Source organism: Engystomops pustulosus, chromosome 5 (genome assembly GCF_040894005.1).
Source record: "Engystomops pustulosus chromosome 5, aEngPut4.maternal, whole genome shotgun sequence".
NCBI lineage: Eukaryota > Metazoa > Chordata > Amphibia > Anura > Leptodactylidae > Engystomops > Engystomops pustulosus.
The window spans coordinates 13,991,265-14,012,418 of NC_092415.1; the positions used below are offsets into that span (position 1 = coordinate 13,991,265).

Below are 21,154 nucleotides of genomic sequence, written 5' to 3' on the forward strand. Positions count from 1 at the left end.
GGGGCGATACCAGATACCGTTCCATACTGTAGCTTCACTAGATGTTGTCTCCTCCTCCCATCTGCTCCCTCAGCACTTTCCTTATGCCTGATGTAATCTCACACAAGGAGGCAGGAGTGCAAAATGTAACAGCCTATGAAGCTACAGCACGGAGGGGCTCTGGTAACGTCCCCAGAGCCCTTCCGAATCATTAGCAAAGTTGATATCATTAGAATGGAAGCCATGGATAACAAATATGAGAAGATACCACAGTCATGGTTCCTGGATCTATGAGTAATGTCCCTGGATTATCCATGATAGATTTTGGTGGTAAAGACGTCCATGGAATTGAATGGTCTTTGTGTAATGCTACATTTCACCACCGGTGAAACGGACCTCTTGGTGAAATGCCCCTTTAATAAAACTAAATAATTACACTATTAACCCATGTGCTTCCAAATGTATCCAGCAGGGAGAGGAGAATGGGGGGCTTTAGAACACCCCTGTATTTTATGTTCACCTTTACTACAACCATTGTATTATCAGTCACTGGTGGCCATTGTATATACAGGAGGTCCCCAGTTTACGTACAAGATAGGTTCTATAGGTTTGTTCTTAAGTTGAATTTGTATGCAAGTCGAAAGTGTATAGTTTATAATTGTAGATCCAGACCAAAAATTTTTTTTGCCAAGTGACAATTGGATTTTCAAATTTTTTTGCTGTAATTGGACCAAGGATTATCAATAAATCTTCATTACAGACAGGTCGGGTTTGATGTTCTGGTGATGATTATAGCATCGCTTTAGCTGCTCCATATAGCGACATGAATGATACATAACCTGAGTTATCAGCCGTATACTGCCGGTCAATACTATAGAGCGGATGTCATAAAACAAGATTTATCAAAGGAAGCCGAAACGTCTGAGCCGATGCCAAGACAAGAGTCACTTTCAACACAGATCAAGGCAACGTTCTCCTCCCAGGAGTTACATATTGCAGGACGTAATACCGAAAGGTGGTGCATGTCAATCCCACTCAATACCGCAACATGGTGTCAGTAAACTAAACTATAGCCATTTCAATGATACAGACCTATGGGGGCGCCACAAGTTGCCCAGCAACACCAAGCATTGTATGCAGCCATTTTTGGACCTTGTATGGTGGAATTATTTATACTTCTTTATGTATTCAGTTAGCGTATGCTACTTTTATTTGGGCACTATATGGCGGTAATGGTTTACATATTGTTTAATTCTAGCACTAAGGTACTTATGACCTCCTGATAAGGGGCGAAACAGAAGATGACCTGGCACTTGAGGCTTGTGGCCACCAACATCCGCACTCATTGTATCGCGGTATTATTTATTTCATTATATTACTTTAAGCTGGAGCATGTTATTCAGTTATTATGTGTCGCATTTATTTCAGCACTGTATGGTGGTATTTTTTTACACATCTTGTAGCACTTGATTATTACATGTTGCTATTATTTCAGTACTATATGGCGGTATTTGTTTAAATATATGGTAACACTAGTAATAAAACACTAGAATTGCTATGTGTTGCTTTTATTTTAGCATTATATGGCCATATTTGCCTACATATCTTGTAAGACTAGTACTAAAACACTTGATTATTACTTGTTGCTATTATTTCAGTACTATATGGTGGTATTTCCTTGAATATCTTGTAACACTTGTACTAAAGCACTTGAATTACTATATGTTGCTATTATTTCAGCATGATAGGGGGGCATTGCCTGGACTCTCTAGGATTTGTATATTTGCACTACAGTCATGGCCAAAACTTTTGAGAATGACACAAATTTCTCTGATGAATCCCCTTTCCGATTGTTTGGAACATCTGGATAACAGCTTGTTGGGAGAAGACAAGGTGAGCGATGCCACCAGTCTTGTCTCATGCCACCTGTAAAGCCTCCTGCACCCATTCATGTGTGGGACGGCTTCTCAGCCAAGGGAATCGGCCTAAAAACACCTCCATGAATAAAGAATGGGAGCAGAATGTCCTCCAAGAGCAACTTCTCCCAATCGTCCAAGAGCAGTTTGGTGATCAGCAAGGCCTTCTCCAGCATGATGGAGCACCTGCCATAAAGCAAAGGGGAGAACTAAATGGCTCAGGGATAAAACATAGAGATTTTGTGTCCATGGCCTGGAAACTCCCCAGATCTTATCCCATTGAGAACTTGCGGTCAATCATCTAGAGACGGGAGGACAAACAAAAACCAACACATTGTGACACAATGCAGCAGTGATTTCTTAGCTCCCAAGCGTCCCGATTTTGCCGGGAAAGTCCCGTTTTTCTTACCTCTGCCCCGCGTCACGGGCAGCTATGAGATTGTCACGGATTTTCCCCCCAGGTCCCGCATGTCCCGGCGCTGTGTCCCGCATAGTAAATACTTTGAAAGCCAGAGTTCATAGTACAGAATGGCTTGTACAGATATCGGAAGTGTCGGGTTAGCGGAGAGCAGGGACCACGTCATCAGGTTCAGATCTCTATCCATATATGGTCTCCAGGGCTTCCCCAGACACAAGCTCTTTATTTAATTAAATTAAATAAAGTTTTGCCCAGGCTGAGATACGAACCTGGGACCCTCTGCACTGGAGACAGCAGTTTAACTAACTGAGCTATAAGTCCAGTGATACTTATCTGGGGATTTCTGGTAACTAAGAAATGTTATCTGCCACTGTTACACTGTGACACAGACTTAATGCCCTGATCTATAGAGAGGGATCTTGTCAGAGATTATTATTGTAATTATTGAGACTATTATTATTATTATAAATTTTATTATTTTTATTATTATGGAGACGATTATTAATAATAGTAAAAATAATAATAATCATCTCAATAATAATAATAATAATAATAATAATAATAATAAATAATAATAGTCGCAATAATTACAATAATCTCTGAGAAGATCCCTCTCTATATACCAAGGCATTAAATCTGTGTCACAGTGTAACAGTAGTAGTCACAGTTCTTAGTTACCAAAATTCTAGAGCCAGATAATCACTGAGATCACAGCTCACTTGGATGAGGTGCTGTGTCGTTAATGTTCATGGACACTGCAGGTTCTTGGTTCAAATCCCAGTCATAATAATTTTTTTTTTTTTTAATTGAGATGATTTTTATTATTATAATATGGCTAAAATTTGGGGCGTGGTCAGAGAATGATTGGGGGTGTGGCTTAGGGGGATCGCCGCAGCACTCTACGCGTGCCACCATTTTGTCCCTCTTTCCCTTTCACAGATGTTGGGAGGTATGGTGATTGTGCAGGAATGGACGGCTATCAGTCAGGATTTGGTGCAGAAGGTGAGTGAGAGCTGCCAGGGAGAATTGCAGAGGTCCTGAAGAAGAAGGGACAACACTGCAAATACTGACTCGCTGCAGTAACTCCTCCTACCTGACAATAAAAACTTCTGTTCCCCATAATATGATTGCACTTGTATCTCTATATGTGATAAACACATCTGACAAACCAGAGGGACACATCATGTGACAATAGAAGATTTGTGTCATTCTCAAAACTTTTGGCCAGGACTGTATATGGTGAAGGCAGCAGTGCGTATGTTATTATAGTAATATTTTGTCAGGCTGCAGGCTCTTGACGGTATTTTTTTATCTCTGTAGGATCTCATATGTTCCCATGTTAATTAGTTATAATACAGCGGCACCTAATGAAATACTGACACTCCAAGTCACCGACTACTGACTAAATATTTGGTGGAATTCCGAACCAATTCCAAGTCTTAAAGGTAAGGGGGTCATTTATCAAACGGCGGCGCACACCTCTTTATGCATCCAGCGGGGGGCCTGCGCAGTGTGTATTTTAGCCTGGTGTAAAAATGAACGCATCTGGTGAATTTTCACGTCCCTGGTAGATGCAGGGATGGAAATTTTCACCCTTTGACCAGCTGCACCCCCCCCCCCCCCCAAATGCTCTTTCACCCCCTGATGTGAAAGTGGTGGATAGGGGAAAATAATAAGCTTAATTAAGCCGCAGAAGCCCTGATATATATCCCCCAAGGTGTCTTTTGCTGTGGGTTCATCAGCCTGATTCCTAGGATGGGGTGGCTCAGTGGTTAGCATTACAGCCTTGCAGTGCTGGGGGCCTGGGTTCAAGTCCCAGGGTCAACATCTGCAAGTAGTTTGTATGTTCTCTCTGTGTTTGTGTGGGTTTCCTCCCACACTCCAAAACATACTGGTAGGTGATTAGCGCTGCGTAATCTGTGTGCGCTGTATAAATATAGAGTTATTATTATTAGGATGTGTGGTCTTATATATTCCTCTGTTAATCCTTCTGTCAGTAAACTTTCATCTGTTATAACTCCTCTAGTCAAATGGTCGTGCCCTACGAATTTTAAGATGCCGTCCCTGTTTGCACAAAGTTACACCTAAGTGTAAATTGATTCCTACATTTCCAGGAGGAATAACAGAGGAATGGTGTAGAGAGATGATTACGTATGCTGTAGGGTAATATATATTGTATTTCCTTAGATCAGACATGGCAGGTGGAGTCCTGGTTTTCCAGTGCAATGTGATCGCTCCTGTCTGTGGCCTCTTGAAGTTGACATGAGAAATGTTTCACTCAGAATTCATCACAGTCTCTCCAAACCTGACAGTGATCCGCTAATGACCGGCGCCCCGGTGCACACAGTGTCCTCCGATATCACAGTGTAAACATGTCCTCCTGGTTATCCACGTCACCGGGGCACAGCAATGGCAGGATTGTCCTGTGCCAGTACATCATTGTCACCACCACCTCCATGACATGAACCTGATGTACAGTATACAGGTCAGTAACAGAACAGGATCTCATGTACACAGCGTGCTAGTCTGAATATAGGAAACTATCTGCAGGTGGGGCCATACGGTGCTGTAGCCGGTGTTATGTATTGTGAGATGTGTAATCAGACCTTTGTGTAGAGTATTGGTAGCAGCAGGACTGTGCATTCATATTCCAGGATTGCAGCTTCTCCAAGGGCACTAAGGGGTGTGTCCTCACACTGCTGTGCTCTCTACAGATAGGGGCAGATTTACTTACCCGGTCCTTTCGCGATCCAGTGGCGGATTCTCCGACGCTGATTCGGGTCTTCCGGCGATTCACTAAGGCAGTGCGCCCAATGTCCACCAGGTGGCGCTGCTGCGCTGAAGTCCGTCGGAGTTCACTGAAGTTCACCTAGCTAGGCTGGGTGCAGGTAAGTGCGTGTGAAGCGACACATTTTTTTTAAAAAAAATACAGCATTTTTTCCGAATCCGTTGGGTTTTCCGACGGCCACACCCACCGATTTCCGTTGCGTGCATGCCGGCGCTGATGCGACACAATCCGATCGCGTGCGCCAAAAACCCGGGTCAATTCAGGGAAGATCAGCGCAAAAAACTGTAAAATTTGGGTAACCCATCGTTAAAACGCGGTTCGGGCCCTTAGTAAATGACCCCCAATGTGTTAGGTATTGGCCCTGCAGATCTGTGTAATCATATCTTTGTTCATGTTTTTAGTAGCAGCAGGATGGTAAAGTATGGATTTATTTTCCAGGATTCTAGCGTCCCCAAAATCTCTAAGGTGTATCCTCACACTGCTGTGCTCTGTGCTCTCTAAAGTCAATGTAAGACTTACCTTTGTTGATGGTGAAATAGAACTTTATAGATGGGCTTTTTGCCAGCCAAAAATTGTGCCAAAAAAAGTGTCGGAAAATTAGAAGCGTAGGAAAAGATGGAATCCCCGAGCGGCACCCAAACTGTTCTTCCGGAAAAACTGAAGTCTGTGAGTGTCGGAAAAGCACCAATATTGTGGCGCGGACACTGCATAAATAAGGCACAGCAAAAGTCAATAATAAATGACCCCCAAAGTGGAATGGAATATCAGTATTGTATGTGGAAAAACATCCTTAGGTCAAATCACCTGCAAGGACATATGTTTATATGTGACCCTGGTGTGGTCACAGTCCTTTTAAAGAGAAGCTGTCTCCAGGATTTACCCTACTTAACTACTAACGGAACGGGATAATGGGGCAAATTTACTTACCTCGCCCATTCGCGATCCAGCGGCGCGTTCTCTGCTCTGGATTCGGGTCCGGCCGGGATTTATGAAGGTAGTTCCTCCGCCGTCCACCAGGTGGCGCTGCTGCGCTGAAAGTCATCTCATCGCGCCGGAATGCACCACCTCGGACCAGGTGAAGGTAAGCACTCCCCAAGCGACACTTTTTCGGTTTTTAAATGCGGCGTTTTTTCCGTCGGATTTTCGTTCGGCCACGCCCCCCGATTTCCGTCGCGCGCATGCCGGCGCCGATGCGCCACAATTCCGGGGCAATTCAGGTACAATCGGCGCAAATCGGAAATATTCGGGTAGCACGTCGGGAAAACGCGAATCGGGCCCTTAGTAAATGACCCCCATAATGTCCGTTCTAGAATTCCCTCTTTTATGTAAAATCTCATCTGTTTACCTATAAGAAACAAATTCCTCCAAACTCAGGCAAATATGACTCTTCTCATCTCATTTTTACATGACATGAGTCAAGTTTACTGGTTGCAGGGGGAGGGTCAATAGCCCCTATCTTTGGCTCTGTAGTACCGAAAAACGTGATTTGTGTGTCATATTAAAGATGTGAGCTACAGATCAGTTAAAGAACTGGATCTTTATCTGCAGTTTGCATTTCCAACTATGCCATTAGCTTCCTGTATCTGTGGTTCTGTAGCTCAGAATGCCATAAGCCTGATGAGATCTGAAAGATAAGATCCTTATCTTTAATAAAGTGACACTACCTGCAACCACTAAACTTGACTCATCTCATGTGAGGTGAGAAGAGTCATCTTTGCCTGACTTTGGGAGATGTTTGATGGGTGAGATTTCACATAAAAGAGGGAATTCTAGAAAGTACTTTTCATCCACAAACTGAGTGGGCTGCTAGTTTAATGTGGTAAATCCTGGTGGCAGGTTCTTTATTAATGATTGCAAATCTTAGGGGCTGGAAGAGCAAGTGATGGAAGTTCTCCTTCTTAGGGTCTTGGTGCATCTTATTGATTCTCTTCTAGGGGACTTCCGGGACATCTCGAAACCTTCTAGAAGTGAATGGAACACGGTCAAATATTTTGCACCAGCTCTTCACTCTCATTGGTTAATTTCGGTTGATTTTAACCCCTCCCCTGTTCCCTACATCATTTTGGGTCGTATTCATTAGACAACCAGTGATCTGAGACCCTAAAAGGATTCTGTGTAAGCTCTGACTCCTCGGCCGTACATCTCTACCTATATAAGAGTTCAGCGCTGTCACCCGGGAAATTACTAAGCGTAAAATATAAAATTGTCGCTGACGGCCGAAACCTATGAATGTAAAATAAGTGCGGGATCTGCGGCGGCTTCTCATTGTAGGACGCTCACCCTCGGATTATTTATAAGACACTTCCCTGTTATAACCCAGCATTACTCATGCACCGCCGTCCGACTCCAGCCATCGAAACGATAAACCAGGAACGCTTAACCCCTCCGACAGTAAAATATGGGGCGTATGTATTAAATACAAGGAAGCGGCGTACATACATTACAGCTGACACCACTATGGATAATCTATATTCTAGGGGAAAGCTCATCATGACTTCTCCGAAGCCTCTCTCGTCTTACGGAAATTGGACAAAACGCTGAAAAATTGTCATATTCTATTACCAGCGACGGTGATGTATGAGTCCTACCACAATGGGAAGAAAGAGAAGATAGAAGTCATCACAATGGAAAGCTAATTCTTTAAGACTTGCGCTGATTATCTCGAAAAGAGTCTTCAGGAACCCCCCGAAGAGAAGGAGTTTCCAATTAGAGGAGGTCATCGCAACGACTGGGAGAGTCTAGAGGATGATGGATTAATAAGTGGATAATATAGATGTTACACCACAAGCAGGAGCCTAGTTATGGGGATGAGATTACCAGGTGCCCCCCCCCCCTATGTCCTTGTGACTTCTACCTGGTAAGATGGCACCAATGTTATAAGTGAGTCATGCCCAACAGCTTCAAGCTAAAAGTATAAATCATACCCAAGAGAGAGGGTCCCATAGAAGAGATTCAACTGGACCCCTTAGTTAGTTTCCTACGGGCGTGGCCGTAGGAAAACCCAACTGATTCGGGCTGAGCGCAGGATTTAACATTCAAATTGTGTCGCAAGACAATGCACTTACATGCACCAGGAAGAAGAAGGTGAACTCCGGCGGATCTGAGCGTGGGAAGCGACACATGCAGGATATCGGGCTTCATCCTTGTCGGACAACGCACCTCGGGGATCGCGACAGAACCGGGTAAGTAAATCTGCCCCTCTGTTTGTTCCAGGGTTAACTACATTAATGATCATGAGTCTCCCCTTTACCATCAGCTCGGGACCATCACCAGTTGGGATCCTTAGAGCCGTGCGACCCTTACAGTGTCCCCAGGGCCGGCTCCAGGTTTCAGTGGGCCCTTGGGCGACAGAGCCTCAGTGGGCCCCTTTGCAGTAAACTGGCGTTGCGGCATGGATTCTTTATATACAGCCTCCTCACCCCCATAAATTAATTATAAGCAGCCCCCCCCCATGGATTAATTGTATAGAGCCCAGGTCCCCCTTACCACCCATAGTTTAATTATATGCAGCCCCTCTCCCCCCCATGGATTATATGCATCCCCCTCACCGCCCATTATATGCAGCCCCCTGCACGCACCCCCGATTCATTATATACAGCCCCTCCTCATCTCCCCATTCATTATATACAGCCCCTTCCTCATCTCCCCATTCATTATATACAGCCCCTCCTCATCTCCCCATTCATTATATACAGCCCCTCCTCATCTCCCCATTCATTATATACAGCCCCTCCTCATCTCCCCATTCATTATATACAGCCCCTCCTCATCTCCCCATTCATTATATACAGCCCCTCCTCATCTCCCCATTCATTATATACAGCCCCTCCTCATCTCACCAATTCATTATATACAGCCCCTCCTCATCTCACCAATTCATTATATACAGCCCCCTCCTCATCTCCCTCCCATTCATTATATACAGCGGCCTCCTAACCCCCTCCCATTCATTATATACAGCGGCCTCCTCACCCCCTCCCATTCATTATATACAGCGGCCTCCTCACCCCCTCCCATTCATTATATACAGCGGCCTCCTCACCCCCTCCCATTCATTATATACAGCGGCCTCCTCACCCCCTCCCATTCATTATATACAGCGGCCTCCTCACCCCCTCCCATTCATTATATACAGCGGCCTCCTAATCCCCTCCCATTCATTATATACAGCGGCCTCCTCACCCCCTCCCATTCATTATATACAGCGGCCTCCTAATCCCCTCCCATTCATTATATACAGCGGCCTCCTAACCCCCTCCCATTCATTATATACAGCGGCCTCCTCATCCCCTCCCATTCATTATATACAGCGGCCTCCTCACCCCCTCCCATTCATTATATACAGCGGCCTCCTAATCCCCTCCCATTCATTATATACAGCGGCCTCCTCACCCCCTCCCATTCATTATATACAGCGGCCTCCTAATCCCCTCCCATTCATTATATACAGCGGCCTCCTCACCCCCTCCCATTCATTATATACAGCGGCCTCCTCACCCCCTCCCATTCATTATATACAGCGGCCTCCTCACCCCCTCCCATTCATTATATACAGCGGCCTCCTAATCCCCTCCCATTCATTATATACAGCGGCCTCCTCACCCCCTCCCATTCATTATATACAGCGGCCTCCTCACCCCCTCCCATTCATTATATACAGCGGCCTCCTCACCCCCTCCCATTCATTATATACAGCGGCCTCCTAATCCCCTCCCATTCATTATATACAGCGGCCTCCTCACCCCCTCCATTCATTATATACAGCGGCCTCCTAACCCCCTCCCATTCATTATATACAGCGGCCTCCTCACCCCCTCCATTCATTATATACAGCGGCCTCCTAATCCCCTCCCATTCATTATATACAGCGGCCTCCTAATCCCCTCCCATTCATTATATACAGCGGCCTCCTCACCCCCTCCATTCATTATATACAGCGGCCTCTTAACCCCCTCCCATTCATTATATACAGCGGCCTCTTAACCCCCTCCCATTCATTATATACAGCGGCCTCTTAACCCCCTCCCATTCATTATATACAGCGGCCTCCTCACCCCCTCCATTCATTATATACAGCGGCCTCCTCACCCCCTCCCATTCATTATATACAGCGGCCTCCTAATCCCCTCCCATTCATTATATACAGCGGCCTCCTCACCCCCTCCCATTCATTATATACAGCGGCCTCCTCACCCCCTCCCATTCATTATATACAGCGGCCTCCTAATCCCCTCCCATTCATTATATACAGCGGCCTCCTCACCCCCTCCATTCATTATATACAGCGGCCTCCTAACCCCCTCCCATTCATTATATACAGCGGCCTCCTCACCCCCTCCATTCATTATATACAGCGGCCTCCTAATCCCCTCCCATTCATTATATACAGCGGCCTCCTAATCCCCTCCCATTCATTATATACAGCGGCCTCCTCACCCCCTCCATTCATTATATACAGCGGCCTCTTAACCCCCTCCCATTCATTATATACAGCGGCCTCTTAACCCCCTCCCATTCATTATATACAGCGGCCTCTTAACCCCCTCCCATTCATTATATACAGCGGCCTCCTCACCCCTCATGCACCAATAAATGTGACCGTTAAAAATAAAGAGAATACTACTCACCTCAGTCTTCTGGTCCGGTCCGGAGCTTCCCCTTCGCCGTCTTCCTCCTCCTGCCGGCGGCCTCACAGTGCTTCACGCGCAGCATCCTGCTGCAGATGGAGCGCCACTTTACGGCGCTAGAACCCGGCACAGCACTGCTGCTTGGGACGGGGGTTTTGCTGCACGGCACCGGCAGCGGTAAACGGAGCGCCGCTTTACTGTGCTAGCACCCGGCACGGCCTGGCTGCTGGGGGATGAGATCTTGCCACGAGTGGGCCCTCCCAGCAGCTGTGGGCCCCGGCACTTGCCCGGGTTTGCCGTGTGCTGGCGCCGGTCCTGAGTGTCCCTGTCAGCCCCAACAGGTGTGGGAGGATTGCCATCAGCCAAGAGAGGTCCACTGTGACCACCCAACTAGGCCTCAGCCACAAGACCACTCTCCTCCTTGGCAGTCAGTCCCCATTCCCCATTAGACCCTAGTGGTTAAGAAGCACATGAGACTTTCTGACTTTCCCCGACAGTAAATATGTAGGAAGGTATGAATTGGGCAAGATGGGCAGTTGTTCTCTGGAGATAAGACATGGCCATAGTCTTCTGGAAGGAACTTATCTCTTCAGAGAACTGAAGAATCAGGCAGTTGAATTCCAACTTCCAATTTCTTGTGCACCCTTATATCTATCATTGAGAGATATTCTGGGGAGAGCCAGGAGACGGATGTAATGACTCTTTCCAGTAATTGCTTGTTGGGTTGTATCCTAGATATGAAGGGCCTTGAAAACAAAAATACCCCCCAGCCAGAATCGGGCCCATTGTGCCCATATGCTTAGTATCATTTCAACCCCATCCCTCTCAAAATCCTTTGTCATGGTTACATCAGGTGGCGTGGTACCACCAGTTCGTTCCACAGGTGCAACTTGTCCGCTGTGGCAGCCAAGGTCGAGGTATAGAATCAGCAGGCAATCTCGTGGTCGGGGACAGGTCAATACAGGTGGCAACAGTTGAGGGTGTGGGACAGAGCAGGAGGTCAGGGCTGGCAGCAGAAGAGCAGAATCGGTAACAGGTCCAGGGTCACAACTGGAGGTCAATACATGGAAACAGGTCACAAGGAACAGCTTTCTCTTAGGCAAGAGCACAAAGATCCAGAAGGGAACACAGGAATGGGCTGGGAATTTATCAGGAACGGCAGGTGGCCAGCACCAATTATCGTTGCGCTGACCCTTTTGAATTCAACAGAGCCGGTGCGCGTATGCCCTAGGCAGCAGGGACACGCGCAAGGAGCCGCAGGAGACGCCGCTGGAACCCGGTGAGGTGAGAAGCGCAGGGAGCGCAGCGGGGCACACAGAGGATCATGGGTGCGCCTGAGACCCGAGACAGAGGTTGCAGTGGCACCCGTGACTCTTTTATGCATAAAAATGTCACCTTAATATCATCTTTCATTGCAAAATTTGATAAAATAATAAAAGTTTTGTTTCAAGATAAATGTTAATAAAAATTTGTGTTTTAAATTTTGGAAAAAATTAGCAATATAGCGGATGTTTTTGGAACTGTATAAAACACAAGTGTGAACTGGTTCTACAAAAAAATAAGATTTATTTTTGAAAATTTTTGGCATCTAAAATGGAATTACTTGCAAGGACCTGAATGTATGGGTTAATCTTCCGATTCTGGCCGGTAGGAGATCATGTAAGTTGCCGGCTGCGGTCAATACAATTTACACTGCAGCAACCTAAAAATAGCCGGCAGATCGTGCCGAATGTGGAAACAGCAGATTTTTATTTACATTTCAGCTAATATTCGGCTCCTTTAATGTTCGTTTAGCAGCCGGCCGCACGTGTTTCTGCTTCAGCAGTTTTCCCTGAATAGAAATGACAAGGTCATCTTGCAGCAATGCAGATGTTCCCAGGACTGCATTGATGGGTGTTTCCCAATGAGAAGATCTCACGTTCCCCCTGAAGACATTGCTTAGATTTGGCAGAGGACGGGTTTTATTGCATCTGCTCAGCACTGCGCAGCTGAGGTGGAGTATTTTTAGAAGGAAACAAGGATTCATCGGGCTGCGCAAATAATACAAGCGGTTATTAATACATTGTCTATCTAAGGATAGTCAGGCAGCGAGTGGAAGGGGCTCATCTCAATGATCGCCAGAGCCTTTACCAGAACCTGTCACCACATTATCACTAATACAGCTAGTGACAGGTTCCCATAGAGCCCTATTAAATAACTGACACCCTTCTTTTAGCTAAAAATTGTTTCCCTTACAGCCCCATAAATCAACTTTATGCCCATGTCCCATCTACATCTGCCCAAGTCCCATGTCTCTTCTAAGTATTCAACACTTCATGTGATGTGATGTGATCAGGGTGATGTCATCTAAGCTCCTGTTACAGGTGCAACATCTACCCCATGTATGTGTCTGATCACATGAAATCACCACAGCCTCCATGGACTTCTATTCCTCCCCGTCCTTCATGGAGGCTGCTGTGATTTCATGTGATCAGATACATACATGGGACGTTGCAGATATAACAGGACGTTAGGTGACCTTGGTCACATGACTCTCAGTACCCAATAAGATAACAGAGCTCTCGCTCAATGTTTCATACAGCAGCTTATTAATCAGTGAGACCCATCAATCAGGAACAAAGAGGCAGGGCAATGCAGTAACCAATGAATATGCAGGCCCTCGTTAGACTCACCTAGTGTCATTGGACTCACATCAGGCGAGTTGGTTGCAAATAAGTTTACAAACTGATTTTTTGACATTGCAGCCAAGGAAAGGAACCATCTAGGGATAAGGCCAATGCTTTTCAATCATAGTTTTTAATGAAGTCTTTATTTTCCATGGGTTAATTTCAATGGCAGGTTCTCTTGAAATGTGCAGTGGGCATTAGATATTTAATTGTCTGCGCTTGTCATAAGGAAGTTATTTCTCTGTGATATTGGAAGGTTGTAGAGCTCCGATGCAAAGTCTGTAATACTGGTGTCTACTCATGTTCCTGCTGGGAATTTAGGGCTCTGGTCCGGTGCTCTCCCTCCTTCAAGGGTTGAACTCTCCCAATCCCACCGATCTTTTATTGACTCTTTCCCACAATGGTTCCGTCCATGCTTATCCTGTGCCTACGGAGCTTATAGGATGGGTTTGTCGATGCTGGCTGCGTAATAAAGGGCCAACTCACACTTTTTGGTTCCCATCCAATGACTGCCATCAGTGTTGTATCGACTCAGGAGTTCAGGAGGTCAAGGATGGGTAACAATAGTGAAATAAGGAAACAGATATGGTGCATATGTAGTAGTACAGCAACCCTTGCTGGAAATAGAATTGCTTGGAACCTTTATTGCTCAGGAAGATCCTGGTTGGCCGGAAAGAAGTAGCAAAGAAGGACATTGGCCCTTCAAATATCAGCGATGGGCAGCCATGCATCCTACAGACAGAGTGGTGGTGGGGTACTGCAAGGTAACCGGTGACCATGACTTCCCAGAGTAGTTGACCACCAGTGTTAAAAACAGGGTTGAGCACAATCAAAGTTTTTAAAAACTTTTGGCCCTAGGGGGTGTGAAGAAAACTGAGGAACCAATTCTTACCTCGATCGTTGGCTCTGCGTGGAGCCTCCTGCCACCGCCTGTCTTTGTTTGTATGCAAAGACTTTGTATGCAAAGCAAGGATCCCGCCACAACAGCGCATTCCCACTTGTACTAAGCCGTAGTAGTTTCACACTCTCAACATGCTGAACTGGGGGCTTAACCACACACAAGAACCAAGGTAAGTATTACTTGTTGATTATTTTACATCCCCTTTGGTAAGTATTAAAATAAACAAACACTTTGATCCCGGACAACCCCTTTAAAGTTAACCTACCACTACAGATCTACCTATTATGGTAGATCCGGTGGTAGGTGCATCTAATGAATTTAAGGATAGCCCTTTTTAGGGCTAATGCTTTATATCCCTCTATCTTAGCTAATCTTTAATCAGGGTAATATGCAAATTTTATAAAGAGGCTACTGGGGCGTGGAGTAGCCGGAGCTGAGGCTACACGGCGCGCCTACTCCACGCCTCAGTAGCCTCTTTGATCCTCCTACCCAGACATCTTCAGCGTGCAGCTACAAGGAGCTGTGCGCACCCATCCGCGAAGCTGGAGTTCTGCGCAGTAGCTTCAGCTTTGGAGCTGAGATCGTGCAGCCGCTGGCCTGTGTTTTGCGCATGTGCAGAACTCTGACTCTTTGTAGCTGTGCGCTGAAGATGTCTGGGTAGGAGGATCAAAGAGTCTACTGGGGCGTGGAGTAGCTGTGCTGTGTAACCTCAGCTACGGCTACTCCACAGCCCAGTAGCCTCTTTAGAAAATTTGCTTATTACCCTCATTAAAGATTAACAAAGATAGAGGAAAGTAAAGGATTAGCTCTAAAAAGGGCTATCCTTACATACGTTAGATGCACCTACCACCAGATCTACCTTAATAGGTAGATCTGTAGTGGTAGGTTAACTTTAACTTACCACCCTCTAATGTAAATTAGATGACTCTGCTCATCAGGTCTAATTCTATACAACAAAGTTAACAATGGATCTACAAAACCAGCCTATTGTGCTTGCTCCAATGACAGATATTACTACAGGAATATCTCAAAATGATCTATAATCTATTACCTATCACTTATTTCAACAAGGGAAGATTGTAAAATCTAAAAATTGTCTTAAGATTTCTCATTTCTTGTAAGATGCCAAGATCTCCTCTAATGACATTGATGGTTACAGAGATGGAGGCCAGCTTTTGGCATAGCCCTCAGAGCACTCCTCTTTGTTTCTTGGTGCGGTTCCCTTTACCCCTCTCCTGTGTTATTCTTTTTTCCCACGCTGTGTAATCACACTGAGCATGTGTCTAAATTTCTCTGAAATCCACAGAACTGATGTTTTAAATGCTGGAGAGAGCCACAAAATCATAACCGAGCCTCTGTCTGATCCCAGGGACTGATGCCATAACTAGAGACCACCCACAGTCATCTGCGGCTGACATCTACCCTGAGGATACCAGGCTTTGGTTGGAAGTCAGTTCTAAGGTGAGATGAGAGAACTCGAGTCTCTTGGCTCAGTGTAACTCTGTATTTTCCTACATTTCGACTTTGCAAAAATAATCTCCTGTAGTTAAAAGGATGCTTATATTTTTGCACTGGGGGTGGACGAAACCAGCAGAGGACCAATGTGATCCAAGACCCTCAAGCAGGACCTGCACAACTGTGCCAACTTTTTCCTTATTGGATGTTTGTACTCACGATGCACAAGACAGGATGCTACAGCTTTTTTTGGATGGGGCCATTTCCATGTGTTGGCTCAAACTCTACCTTTTGAGGTGAAGAATTTCTCTCCCTTATTGACCAACTCAACTTCTTGCAGATAAAATGTTGGTGGAAGACTTTACCCTCTGTAGATTGAAAGCTTCTCAATCAATTAGAGAAACCAGACAAAAGGGCCACCTCTTGTCGATAACGCAGGCCCTGGTTGATTTAGTTTAGGGGTGGACATATAAGAGCTCCATACACTGATTCTGCACAGGATCCCTCTACTCTTTGTTCCCACCACTGGTTAGTCCCATAATTCATGTTGTCTAGTGGTTTCTTAGCCTTGCCCATCCTTGGTATTCAGTGCTTTTGGCTGATGATATGACCTTTTCTGCAATGGCTGTGATTTCAAAACCTAGTTTGTAAGAATCAGAGGAATAGCATCAATGGTAAAGACTAGAGATGAGCGAGCACTAAAATGCTCGGGTGCTCGTTATTCGAGACAAACTTTTCCAGATGCTCGAGTGCTCGTCTCTAATAACGAGCTCCATTGAAGTCAATGGGAGACCCGAGCATTTTTTTAATAAAACTGAACAGTAAAAGAACAGTGCAAAAAAAAAAATTCCAGATGTTTGCAGATGTTTTACTTGTAAGGACACATTGAAATAACACTATTCTTCACATTGCAGGTGTGCGCGCGTGTCTCCCGATAGGTTCGGAGATACGCGCGCACAGCTGCAAAGTGAAGAATAGAATTAAAACATTAAAAACAGTGAACACAGGACCATTTAAGTGCAGAACACATTGAAAGAACACTATTCTTCACATTCCAGATGTTCGTGCAGATCTCCTAAATTAGCGGGAGACACGCGCAAACACCTGGAAAGTGAAGAATAGTGTTATTTCAATGTGTTCTTACAAGTAAAACATCTGCAAACATGTGGAATATTTTTTTTTTACAATAAAAATACTTTTATTCAATTTATTTTATTAATTTACTGCTCGATCTCGAGCCGGCGAGATACTCGTCCGAGTAACGAGCCGGTCCGAGTATGCTAATACTCGACCGAGCAATATACTCGGACGAGTATACTCGCTCATCTCTAGTAAAGACACAATTATGCCTATCCTTTCAGGCAAATCCAAAAGTGGCCATGGGCTGCTTGTTGACTTGGACTCTTCAGTTGGGCAGACAGTATTTGTGCTATGTTCACACCTGACCACGGACAATCATAAGGTTTGACATCATCATGTCATTCCCATTGAGACTAATGGATGAAAAGAAAATTGTGGTCCCTTAACATCCTACAGGCTCACATTGTCTATCATTTGTTCATTTGTTTCTGCACACGACAGAAATCGGAACCATGGAATTTAAAAAAGGAAATGTGTCACAAGATCAAGCACTTACATGCACCAGGAAGAAGCAGGTGAACTCCGGCGGACCTCAGCGGGGGAAGTAACACATGCAGGAACTAGGACGCACGAGCTTAGTGAATTGCGTCGGACCCGAATCCACGTCGGACAACGCACGGCGGGATCGCTACGGGACTGGGTAAGTAAATCTGCCCCATAATCTCAATAGTATGTACATATTCCTTGGAGAGAGTTTTATGGATTGACCCGAACCAACTCAATTTATAGCCAACTTAACCTGAGACCTTCATGCCGGATTTAAGCACTGGAGCCGCTCCCGGTGATGGGTTGGGACCCAGAAGAAGACATTATTCCAAGGTCTATTACATTACTTGTGAAGTTGTAAATCATCCCTTAAAAAAGGGGCTCCGGGGTCATATGATTGTTCCCCAATCACTTCCAAATAGTCTTCTTCTGGACCTTTGTGAAGGATCATCCAGTGCTCTGGTGGACCGTTATGATGATATCATCCTAATACCTTCCATTAAGCTGATGATGGACTGAGTCCAGAATAGTGTAGAATCAGTTTGGCTAGTCTCCGTCAAGACTTATGTTATAGTAGATCAGAAAATATGAATTGAGTGTGCGGCATGGGTCCTATGTATGAGTGGAGTGTGTGATATGTGTCCTAGGAGTGAGTGGCATGTGGCCTATGTGCGAATGGAATGTGCCCCAAGTATAAGTGAGGTCCATGTGTGTGGCATGTGTACTTTGTATGTGTGAACGGAACGTGTCCTTTGTATGATCGGCATGTGCCCTATATGTGTGTGTAGTATTTGTACTATGTGTCCAGTTGATGATTTGGGTGTGTATGGCATGAACATGTGGCGGCAAACATCTCCAAAACTTTTAAATATCTTTCAAAGGTTAAATTTAATAGATTTATGTCTCCTTCCAACCCAAACATTATGTAACATTATATCACCGTCACAATTTCACAATAAATTTTTCATAACAATACGTCTGTTGTCGATGAATTCCATGAATGGTTCACAACCCAAATACAATATCACTGCGCCGATTGTATACCCTCCGAGCCCATTAGACTAATTACGGATTGCACTTTCATTGTTTCCTTGTTTATTGTTCTACATTGTATATTAGCCCGGGGTATATTGGACGCCTTCACTTAGGAATGATCTCAATGATACATTGTAGCACATCCAGCCATTGGTTGGATCGTGTTGACTTATGGTTTTGGCTACCGGCAAGTTTGGTAACATTTTTGTGAAGGAAGGAAAGTGACTTCTACTTCTAGATGCTTTACATACCTGACGGATGAGGAAACAAAGCTTCGGATATTTATGGGTGATGGTTGTGGGAACCTTCTGAAGAATGTCATAAAATAAGCAATTTCACAATTCTGCCCTTTATTGTAGAAATAGTGTGAGGTGTGAGTGATACATAGAGACAGTAGAGACAGTATGCTCATACCTGTTCCTTGCTACTGTCTGGATGATATTTTATACAATAAATATTCTATAAAATAACCTTCAACTGCAGTTACCTGGATACATCATGCTATCTCTGGTCCAGCACTCTACCTCTCCCGCAGACTCTGACTGGCAGCGCTACAGACTCTTCTCTGATAGCTCCGGTTATAGGATGTCACCCCCATCCAAGTGTTTCACTCATTTGCAGCTCTGGTGCCGTGATGCACCTACAACTTCTCCAAAAGACCACTTCTTCAGAAAGAAGAACACCATCTTCTATAACTGGCTTTATCAGCTTTATTCTGGATAAATATACTACCTCTCCCACCAACTCTGACTCTATTTTAATGCTTCTGATTACAGGATGTCACCCCAACCCACTAAGTCACTCTCCATCCCTTCATACACCTACAATCCACCTCTCCTTTTAGAAGGATTAGCTCTGGATTAGATCTCCACTTCTCCCGCCAACTCCGACTGGCAGTCTACTAACCCAACCTACTGCAATTCTCTCCTGCAGGTACAGGACCATGAAACACCTCAAACCACTCTATGTTTTCTTGGACTAATTCTAGCCGGCTCTTCCATTCTTGCACATTAGTATATGTGTCTCTGGGCCAAGTCCACACTAACACCACCTTTGATGTAACAAACCTTGGCCCTACAAGGGTGGCTGGTGTGGCCAGAAGCCTTCTTGCCCTTACATATTGTAGTCTTTTCCTGACTCCCGATCAGTGGCAACACCCATGATTGTATTCTCCCTCCCTGAGCTTGGGCTCTCAAGGTTTTCTTAAAGTCCAAGTAGAGAATCGAGAGAGGTTACAATAAAGGTAATATAGACAATGCTCCTTGCGTTGGGTTTATCAGTGTCCAACACCAACGAGGACTTCCCAGTCCATATGAGAATCCACTAGGGTCTATGTCTTAAATTATCAAATTTAGCTCATTACATCTTATTGATGATACATTGGGGAACATTTACTTACCCGTCCCGTCACGATCCCGGAGTTGCATTGTCCGGCGAGGATTCGGAGCGGCCGCGATTCACTAAGATCGTGCATCCAATTTCCTGCATGTGTCGCTTCCCCGCTCAGGTCCGCCGGAGTTCACCTTCTTCTTCCCGGTGCATGTAAGTGCTTGGCTTGCGACACAATTTTGAATGTTAAATCCCGCGCTTAGTCAGAATCAGTCGGGTTGTCCGACGGCCACGCCCCCAATTTGTGTTGCATGAAAGTTGGTGCAATTGCGCAGTTGCGCCAAAATCCGATCCAAAAACCCCAGTTAAATGCGGCGCAAAACAGAAAAAGCCGGGAAACCCAACAAAAATGCTTTCCGTGGACCCTTAGTAAATGCGCCCCATTGTGTGTACAAAATGATGAGAACAATGAGATTACACTGTGACTTGGTGAGGATATTATATGTTTTGTTTTGATGGGGAGTGGACCTCAGGGTCATCTTCTCTGGTGGTCCCACTGAAGCCCAGTCCAACACTGGCTCAACAACAAGCAATGTCAGAATGAGAATGAGAGAAATAGGGAGGGAAAACTTTCTTCCTACAACTTATTTTCTCCTTTTCTGATTTCTACATCTTGCAAATTGCTGCGCCTGAGGGTCACGGTGACACGGTGAATGCTCCTTTGAGTCATGCCTGTGTAATCATACGTTTATGTGTTGTGTTTAGCCTTTAGATTTCCATCTTCAAGACATGACTACACATCACGGCTTCAGACGGCTCTCTTCTTCTACCTGGGTCATGCCAATATGACCGGCAGATCCTGTATAATTGATATTACTTAGACTCCAGTGCTGGGGATAACACCTACCTTACCCTCCAGCTGTGTAAATCTCTGAATTACATAGAATTTACTCTATATTTCAGGAATGGGCATTGCCTATAATTTAGAAGTTAACCGAAACTAATTTCATCCATCTTAAAGGGTGTCTAAACTTTTGCAACTTAAGAGTTTTACTTTAAAATGCAACAAATGTTAAACTGCAACAATATTGCAAACCCAGTTGATATAAATATCTCACCATTCTGTGTATCACTGGTTTCTGACTACAAACAAATCTGTGTAGTCTGACCCCGCCTACACACATTACTCTTTTTCCCTATTTTTGCTTCAAATTATAGTAAACGGCGTAGATGAGAGTAAATTATGACCACAAGATCTGACAACAGCTACATATTTTGTAGTCTGTATAATGAGATATACACTCACCGGCCACTTTATTAGGTACACCATGCTAGTAACGGGTTGGACCCCCTTTTGCCTTCAGAACTGCCTCAATTCTTCGTGGCATAGATACAACAAGGTGCTGGAAGCTCC

General features: G+C 45.0%; 1 long non-coding RNA gene across 1 annotated transcript; it reads left to right on the forward strand.

Annotated features, from left to right (window-relative positions):
- The first annotated feature begins 1,256 nt into the window (after positions 1–1,256).
- LOC140133943 (uncharacterized) lies at positions 1,257–5,760 on the forward strand. Its single transcript, XR_011855976.1, has 4 exons — positions 1,257–1,334; positions 3,634–3,758; positions 4,501–4,798; positions 5,540–5,760. It is a non-coding gene; the product is annotated as an uncharacterized lncRNA (long non-coding RNA).
- The last annotated feature ends 15,394 nt before the right edge of the window (positions 5,761–21,154 follow it).